Here is a 10,592-nt window from a genome sequence, read left to right on the forward strand (position 1 = left end):
TGCCGACCTGTGATTTTGTTGCTGTTATTCTTCTTCTCTTTCTATCTTTGTTTGTGTGTGTTTTGCGTCCCTTTTTTATTCTTTCTCTCTTTTCTGTGCTTTTTAGTAGCATTTACAAACAAATTTTAAAAAATGTCCATATATAAACGTGGAGGCTCACCCGTAGTTAGATATGACATTCTCTTGTAATTACTTACTTGACCTTTTTTCTATTTCTCTGCAACATAAGAATATTTCAATGTAGGACTAAATCATGCATTAACGTAAGTTCAGTTGTAAATGCATTACGCCTATCGTACGATTAACACAAGTTGGAAAATATGTTCAAATTTCAAGAGAAAAAAATATATCAATAAAGAAATACAATACTGAGGTCGCACACTTACACCGAGTTGAAAACATAGAAGGTTGGTACACCTGTGGCACATGTTTTCATTCACGTCCGCGCGTTTCTCCATTTCGATCCCACCAATTTGTTATAAATAGTAATCTATCGCGTTGCACCATTCTCAGTAGTACAGTACAGTACAGTACAGCACAGCCCAGTACAATGCCGCCAAAGCAAGCTAGTGGGAGCAAAGGGGCCAAAAAGGCGATAACGAAGTCGACATCTCCGCGAGCTGGGGATAAGAAGCACAAGAAGAAAAGGCGAAGGGAATCCTATGGCATATACATCTACAAAGTTTTGAAGCAGGTGCATCCAGACACTGGCATCTCCAGCAAGGCTATGTCAATCATGAACAGCTTCGTGAACGATGTCTTTGAGAGAATAGCCGCAGAGGCATCTAGGCTAGCGCACTACAACAAACGCTCTACCATTACCAGCAGAGAAATACAGACTTCTGTCCGTCTCATTCTGCCAGGGGAACTTGCCAAACACGCTGTTAGCGAGGGAACGAAGGCTGTAACGAAGTACACTAGCAGCAATAGCTAAAACGTGTGCACGGTGCAGCACCACAACGGCCCTTTTCAGGGCCAACAAAATATCTGTAAAAGAATTATTTCCCAGGTTGCTGTAATTGCTTCTAGTAGTTTAGGAAACCTATCAGAACACACTCACCAAAATGAGCATAGTACTAGTATTGTTAATAGTGAGATCGTAACAGAATGTGAAAGAGGGTGCTTTAAATATAATTCCCACCATGAAGACGCATACGTCACCTACATATATATGGACATAAAGTACAAATATAATCTTAAAATGATTCATTTTAAATGCATGCATTAAAACATTGCCGAACAAAGGAGAACAAGGTCAGGTCAGGAATGAACAATGATCCTTTGATTCGCCGAGTGTTTCTAGTATCTGTTTTGTGATTGGTTGGCTCAAGTCCCAATGTAGTATAACTATCTGCATGCCTCACATTTCCAATCCTGTCAAAAGAAATTCTAATCTGCACAGCCTCTTTTTTTTTTTTTTGGGGGGGGGGGGGCAAAGTGAAGAAGGGAGGTGATGCTCATGGGATTATTGTTGTAGCAGAAAAGTGATTTTTTTATAAAGGTACGACACTTGAATCCAATTCGTTTGCTAGCCTTTTGTTTGTGCTATTTTCTAACTATCTTTCACAACTGTCTCCTTTCTTTAATGTTTCTGATGAAATGTGAACTTCAAATGAGCACACACGCACACTTTGCGTTGCTTATTTGTTTTGTAAAGTAACGGACTATACCACTCCAGGGACAGAAGTAGTGAAGTGACAGGAATCACTGTTCCTTACATGTAAACCCTACCCATGTTGCCGTCAATGTTTAATACCTCCCAAATTCAATACGTGTGCTAATTAGTGCCAGGGAGTCCCACCAGTCTTCATCATACGAACATTACCACCTACATTACAATTGTATGCCGACCTGTGATTTTGTTGCTGTTATTCTTCTTCTCTTTCTATCTTTGTTTGTGTGTGTTTTGCGTCCCTTTTTTATTCTTTCTCTCTTTTCTGTGCTTTTTAGTAGCATTTACAAACAAATTTTAAAAAATGTCCATATATAAACGTGGAGGCTCACCCGTAGTTAGATATGACATTCTCTTGTAATTACTTACTTGACCTTTTTTCTATTTCTCTGCAACATAAGAATATTTCAATGTAGGACTAAATCATGCATTAACGTAAGTTCAGTTGTAAATGCATTACGCCTATCGTACGATTAACACAAGTTGGAAAATATGTTCAAATTTCAAGAGAAAAAAATATATCAATAAAGAAATACAATACTGAGGTCGCACACTTACACCGAGTTGAAAACATAGAAGGTTGGTACACCTGTGGCACATGTTTTCATTCACGTCCGCGCGTTTCTCCATTTCGATCCCACCAATTTGTTATAAATAGTAATCTATCGCGTTGCACCATTCTCAGTAGTACAGTACAGTACAGTACAGCACAGCCCAGTACAATGCCGCCAAAGCAAGCTAGTGGGAGCAAAGGGGCCAAAAAGGCGATAACGAAGTCGACATCTCCGCGAGCTGGGGATAAGAAGCACAAGAAGAAAAGGCGAAGGGAATCCTATGGCATATACATCTACAAAGTTTTGAAGCAGGTGCATCCAGACACTGGCATCTCCAGCAAGGCTATGTCAATCATGAACAGCTTCGTGAACGATGTCTTTGAGAGAATAGCCGCAGAGGCATCTAGGCTAGCGCACTACAACAAACGCTCTACCATTACCAGCAGAGAAATACAGACTTCTGTCCGTCTCATTCTGCCAGGGGAACTTGCCAAACACGCTGTTAGCGAGGGAACGAAGGCTGTAACGAAGTACACTAGCAGCAATAGCTAAAACGTGTGCACGGTGCAGCACCACAACGGCCCTTTTCAGGGCCAACAAAATATCTGTAAAAGAATTATTTCCCAGGTTGCTGTAATTGCTTCTAGTAGTTTAGGAAACCTATCAGAACACACTCACCAAAATGAGCATAGTACTAGTATTGTTAATAGTGAGATCGTAACAGAATGTGAAAGAGGGTGCTTTAAATATAATTCCCACCATGAAGACGCATACGTCACCTACATATATATGGACATAAAGTACAAATATAATCTTAAAATGATTCATTTTAAATGCATGCATTAAAACATTGCCGAACAAAGGAGAACAAGGTCAGGTCAGGAATGAACAATGATCCTTTGATTCGCCGAGTGTTTCTAGTATCTGTTTTGTGATTGGTTGGCTCAAGTCCCAATGTAGTATAACTATCTGCATGCCTCACATTTCCAATCCTGTCAAAAGAAATTCTAATCTGCACAGCCTCTTTTTTTTTTTTTTGGGGGGGGGGGGGCAAAGTGAAGAAGGGAGGTGATGCTCATGGGATTATTGTTGTAGCAGAAAAGTGATTTTTTTATAAAGGTACGACACTTGAATCCAATTCGTTTGCTAGCCTTTTGTTTGTGCTATTTTCTAACTATCTTTCACAACTGTCTCCTTTCTTTAATGTTTCTGATGAAATGTGAACTTCAAATGAGCACACACGCACACTTTGCGTTGCTTATTTGTTTTGTAAAGTAACGGACTATACCACTCCAGGGACAGAAGTAGTGAAGTGACAGGAATCACTGTTCCTTACATGTAAACCCTACCCATGTTGCCGTCAATGTTTAATACCTCCCAAATTCAATACGTGTGCTAATTAGTGCCAGGGAGTCCCACCAGTCTTCATCATACGAACATTACCACCTACATTACAATTGTATGCCGACCTGTGATTTTGTTGCTGTTATTCTTCTTCTCTTTCTATCTTTGTTTGTGTGTGTTTTGCGTCCCTTTTTTATTCTTTCTCTCTTTTCTGTGCTTTTTAGTAGCATTTACAAACAAATTTTAAAAAATGTCCATATATAAACGTGGAGGCTCACCCGTAGTTAGATATGACATTCTCTTGTAATTACTTACTTGACCTTTTTTCTATTTCTCTGCAACATAAGAATATTTCAATGTAGGACTAAATCATGCATTAACGTAAGTTCAGTTGTAAATGCATTACGCCTATCGTACGATTAACACAAGTTGGAAAATATGTTCAAATTTCAAGAGAAAAAAATATATCAATAAAGAAATACAATACTGAGGTCGCACACTTACACCGAGTTGAAAACATAGAAGGTTGGTACACCTGTGGCACATGTTTTCATTCACGTCCGCGCGTTTCTCCATTTCGATCCCACCAATTTGTTATAAATAGTAATCTATCGCGTTGCACCATTCTCAGTAGTACAGTACAGTACAGTACAGCACAGCCCAGTACAATGCCGCCAAAGCAAGCTAGTGGGAGCAAAGGGGCCAAAAAGGCGATAACGAAGTCGACATCTCCGCGAGCTGGGGATAAGAAGCACAAGAAGAAAAGGCGAAGGGAATCCTATGGCATATACATCTACAAAGTTTTGAAGCAGGTGCATCCAGACACTGGCATCTCCAGCAAGGCTATGTCAATCATGAACAGCTTCGTGAACGATGTCTTTGAGAGAATAGCCGCAGAGGCATCTAGGCTAGCGCACTACAACAAACGCTCTACCATTACCAGCAGAGAAATACAGACTTCTGTCCGTCTCATTCTGCCAGGGGAACTTGCCAAACACGCTGTTAGCGAGGGAACGAAGGCTGTAACGAAGTACACTAGCAGCAATAGCTAAAACGTGTGCACGGTGCAGCACCACAACGGCCCTTTTCAGGGCCAACAAAATATCTGTAAAAGAATTATTTCCCAGGTTGCTGTAATTGCTTCTAGTAGTTTAGGAAACCTATCAGAACACACTCACCAAAATGAGCATAGTACTAGTATTGTTAATAGTGAGATCGTAACAGAATGTGAAAGAGGGTGCTTTAAATATAATTCCCACCATGAAGACGCATACGTCACCTACATATATATGGACATAAAGTACAAATATAATCTTAAAATGATTCATTTTAAATGCATGCATTAAAACATTGCCGAACAAAGGAGAACAAGGTCAGGTCAGGAATGAACAATGATCCTTTGATTCGCCGAGTGTTTCTAGTATCTGTTTTGTGATTGGTTGGCTCAAGTCCCAATGTAGTATAACTATCTGCATGCCTCACATTTCCAATCCTGTCAAAAGAAATTCTAATCTGCACAGCCTCTTTTTTTTTTTTTTTGGGGGGGGGGGCAAAGTGAAGAAGGGAGGTGATGCTCATGGGATTATTGTTGTAGCAGAAAAGTGATTTTTTTATAAAGGTACGACACTTGAATCCAATTCGTTTGCTAGCCTTTTGTTTGTGCTATTTTCTAACTATCTTTCACAACTGTCTCCTTTCTTTAATGTTTCTGATGAAATGTGAACTTCAAATGAGCACACACGCACACTTTGCGTTGCTTATTTGTTTTGTAAAGTAACGGACTATACCACTCCAGGGACAGAAGTAGTGAAGTGACAGGAATCACTGTTCCTTACATGTAAACCCTACCCATGTTGCCGTCAATGTTTAATACCTCCCAAATTCAATACGTGTGCTAATTAGTGCCAGGGAGTCCCACCAGTCTTCATCATACGAACATTACCACCTACATTACAATTGTATGCCGACCTGTGATTTTGTTGCTGTTATTCTTCTTCTCTTTCTATCTTTGTTTGTGTGTGTTTTGCGTCCCTTTTTTATTCTTTCTCTCTTTTCTGTGCTTTTTAGTAGCATTTACAAACAAATTTTAAAAAATGTCCATATATAAACGTGGAGGCTCACCCGTAGTTAGATATGACATTCTCTTGTAATTACTTACTTGACCTTTTTTCTATTTCTCTGCAACATAAGAATATTTCAATGTAGGACTAAATCATGCATTAACGTAAGTTCAGTTGTAAATGCATTACGCCTATCGTACGATTAACACAAGTTGGAAAATATGTTCAAATTTCAAGAGAAAAAAATATATCAATAAAGAAATACAATACTGAGGTCGCACACTTACACCGAGTTGAAAACATAGAAGGTTGGTACACCTGTGGCACATGTTTTCATTCACGTCCGCGCGTTTCTCCATTTCGATCCCACCAATTTGTTATAAATAGTAATCTATCGCGTTGCACCATTCTCAGTAGTACAGTACAGTACAGTACAGCACAGCCCAGTACAATGCCGCCAAAGCAAGCTAGTGGGAGCAAAGGGGCCAAAAAGGCGATAACGAAGTCGACATCTCCGCGAGCTGGGGATAAGAAGCACAAGAAGAAAAGGCGAAGGGAATCCTATGGCATATACATCTACAAAGTTTTGAAGCAGGTGCATCCAGACACTGGCATCTCCAGCAAGGCTATGTCAATCATGAACAGCTTCGTGAACGATGTCTTTGAGAGAATAGCCGCAGAGGCATCTAGGCTAGCGCACTACAACAAACGCTCTACCATTACCAGCAGAGAAATACAGACTTCTGTCCGTCTCATTCTGCCAGGGGAACTTGCCAAACACGCTGTTAGCGAGGGAACGAAGGCTGTAACGAAGTACACTAGCAGCAATAGCTAAAACGTGTGCACGGTGCAGCACCACAACGGCCCTTTTCAGGGCCAACAAAATATCTGTAAAAGAATTATTTCCCAGGTTGCTGTAATTGCTTCTAGTAGTTTAGGAAACCTATCAGAACACACTCACCAAAATGAGCATAGTACTAGTATTGTTAATAGTGAGATCGTAACAGAATGTGAAAGAGGGTGCTTTAAATATAATTCCCACCATGAAGACGCATACGTCACCTACATATATATGGACATAAAGTACAAATATAATCTTAAAATGATTCATTTTAAATGCATGCATTAAAACATTGCCGAACAAAGGAGAACAAGGTCAGGTCAGGAATGAACAATGATCCTTTGATTCGCCGAGTGTTTCTAGTATCTGTTTTGTGATTGGTTGGCTCAAGTCCCAATGTAGTATAACTATCTGCATGCCTCACATTTCCAATCCTGTCAAAAGAAATTCTAATCTGCACAGCCTCTTTTTTTTTTTTTTGGGGGGGGGGGGGCAAAGTGAAGAAGGGAGGTGATGCTCATGGGATTATTGTTGTAGCAGAAAAGTGATTTTTTTATAAAGGTACGACACTTGAATCCAATTCGTTTGCTAGCCTTTTGTTTGTGCTATTTTCTAACTATCTTTCACAACTGTCTCCTTTCTTTAATGTTTCTGATGAAATGTGAACTTCAAATGAGCACACACGCACACTTTGCGTTGCTTATTTGTTTTGTAAAGTAACGGACTATACCACTCCAGGGACAGAAGTAGTGAAGTGACAGGAATCACTGTTCCTTACATGTAAACCCTACCCATGTTGCCGTCAATGTTTAATACCTCCCAAATTCAATACGTGTGCTAATTAGTGCCAGGGAGTCCCACCAGTCTTCATCATACGAACATTACCACCTACATTACAATTGTATGCCGACCTGTGATTTTGTTGCTGTTATTCTTCTTCTCTTTCTATCTTTGTTTGTGTGTGTTTTGCGTCCCTTTTTTATTCTTTCTCTCTTTTCTGTGCTTTTTAGTAGCATTTACAAACAAATTTTAAAAAATGTCCATATATAAACGTGGAGGCTCACCCGTAGTTAGATATGACATTCTCTTGTAATTACTTACTTGACCTTTTTTCTATTTCTCTGCAACATAAGAATATTTCAATGTAGGACTAAATCATGCATTAACGTAAGTTCAGTTGTAAATGCATTACGCCTATCGTACGATTAACACAAGTTGGAAAATATGTTCAAATTTCAAGAGAAAAAAATATATCAATAAAGAAATACAATACTGAGGTCGCACACTTACACCGAGTTGAAAACATAGAAGGTTGGTACACCTGTGGCACATGTTTTCATTCACGTCCGCGCGTTTCTCCATTTCGATCCCACCAATTTGTTATAAATAGTAATCTATCGCGTTGCACCATTCTCAGTAGTACAGTACAGTACAGTACAGCACAGCCCAGTACAATGCCGCCAAAGCAAGCTAGTGGGAGCAAAGGGGCCAAAAAGGCGATAACGAAGTCGACATCTCCGCGAGCTGGGGATAAGAAGCACAAGAAGAAAAGGCGAAGGGAATCCTATGGCATATACATCTACAAAGTTTTGAAGCAGGTGCATCCAGACACTGGCATCTCCAGCAAGGCTATGTCAATCATGAACAGCTTCGTGAACGATGTCTTTGAGAGAATAGCCGCAGAGGCATCTAGGCTAGCGCACTACAACAAACGCTCTACCATTACCAGCAGAGAAATACAGACTTCTGTCCGTCTCATTCTGCCAGGGGAACTTGCCAAACACGCTGTTAGCGAGGGAACGAAGGCTGTAACGAAGTACACTAGCAGCAATAGCTAAAACGTGTGCACGGTGCAGCACCACAACGGCCCTTTTCAGGGCCAACAAAATATCTGTAAAAGAATTATTTCCCAGGTTGCTGTAATTGCTTCTAGTAGTTTAGGAAACCTATCAGAACACACTCACCAAAATGAGCATAGTACTAGTATTGTTAATAGTGAGATCGTAACAGAATGTGAAAGAGGGTGCTTTAAATATAATTCCCACCATGAAGACGCATACGTCACCTACATATATATGGACATAAAGTACAAATATAATCTTAAAATGATTCATTTTAAATGCATGCATTAAAACATTGCCGAACAAAGGAGAACAAGGTCAGGTCAGGAATGAACAATGATCCTTTGATTCGCCGAGTGTTTCTAGTATCTGTTTTGTGATTGGTTGGCTCAAGTCCCAATGTAGTATAACTATCTGCATGCCTCACATTTCCAATCCTGTCAAAAGAAATTCTAATCTGCACAGCCTCTTTTTTTTTTTTTTGGGGGGGGGGGGGCAAAGTGAAGAAGGGAGGTGATGCTCATGGGATTATTGTTGTAGCAGAAAAGTGATTTTTTTATAAAGGTACGACACTTGAATCCAATTCGTTTGCTAGCCTTTTGTTTGTGCTATTTTCTAACTATCTTTCACAACTGTCTCCTTTCTTTAATGTTTCTGATGAAATGTGAACTTCAAATGAGCACACACGCACACTTTGCGTTGCTTATTTGTTTTGTAAAGTAACGGACTATACCACTCCAGGGACAGAAGTAGTGAAGTGACAGGAATCACTGTTCCTTACATGTAAACCCTACCCATGTTGCCGTCAATGTTTAATACCTCCCAAATTCAATACGTGTGCTAATTAGTGCCAGGGAGTCCCACCAGTCTTCATCATACGAACATTACCACCTACATTACAATTGTATGCCGACCTGTGATTTTGTTGCTGTTATTCTTCTTCTCTTTCTATCTTTGTTTGTGTGTGTTTTGCGTCCCTTTTTTATTCTTTCTCTCTTTTCTGTGCTTTTTAGTAGCATTTACAAACAAATTTTAAAAAATGTCCATATATAAACGTGGAGGCTCACCCGTAGTTAGATATGACATTCTCTTGTAATTACTTACTTGACCTTTTTTCTATTTCTCTGCAACATAAGAATATTTCAATGTAGGACTAAATCATGCATTAACGTAAGTTCAGTTGTAAATGCATTACGCCTATCGTACGATTAACACAAGTTGGAAAATATGTTCAAATTTCAAGAGAAAAAAATATATCAATAAAGAAATACAATACTGAGGTCGCACACTTACACCGAGTTGAAAACATAGAAGGTTGGTACACCTGTGGCACATGTTTTCATTCACGTCCGCGCGTTTCTCCATTTCGATCCCACCAATTTGTTATAAATAGTAATCTATCGCGTTGCACCATTCTCAGTAGTACAGTACAGTACAGTACAGCACAGCCCAGTACAATGCCGCCAAAGCAAGCTAGTGGGAGCAAAGGGGCCAAAAAGGCGATAACGAAGTCGACATCTCCGCGAGCTGGGGATAAGAAGCACAAGAAGAAAAGGCGAAGGGAATCCTATGGCATATACATCTACAAAGTTTTGAAGCAGGTGCATCCAGACACTGGCATCTCCAGCAAGGCTATGTCAATCATGAACAGCTTCGTGAACGATGTCTTTGAGAGAATAGCCGCAGAGGCATCTAGGCTAGCGCACTACAACAAACGCTCTACCATTACCAGCAGAGAAATACAGACTTCTGTCCGTCTCATTCTGCCAGGGGAACTTGCCAAACACGCTGTTAGCGAGGGAACGAAGGCTGTAACGAAGTACACTAGCAGCAATAGCTAAAACGTGTGCACGGTGCAGCACCACAACGGCCCTTTTCAGGGCCAACAAAATATCTGTAAAAGAATTATTTCCCAGGTTGCTGTAATTGCTTCTAGTAGTTTAGGAAACCTATCAGAACACACTCACCAAAATGAGCATAGTACTAGTATTGTTAATAGTGAGATCGTAACAGAATGTGAAAGAGGGTGCTTTAAATATAATTCCCACCATGAAGACGCATACGTCACCTACATTATATGGACATAAAGTACAAATATAATCTTAAAATGATTCATTTTAAATGCATGCATTAAAACATTGCCGAACAAAGGAGAACAAGGTCAGGTCAGGAATGAACAATGATCCTTTGATTCGCCGAGTGTTTCTAGTATCTGTTTTGTGATTGGTTGGCTCAAGTCCCAATGTAGTATAACTATCTGCATGCCTCACATTTCCAATC

Source organism: Sinohyriopsis cumingii, chromosome 1 (genome assembly GCF_028554795.1).
Source record: "Sinohyriopsis cumingii isolate HCF-2022 chromosome 1, ASM2855479v2, whole genome shotgun sequence".
Lineage (NCBI taxonomy): Eukaryota > Metazoa > Mollusca > Bivalvia > Unionida > Unionidae > Sinohyriopsis > Sinohyriopsis cumingii.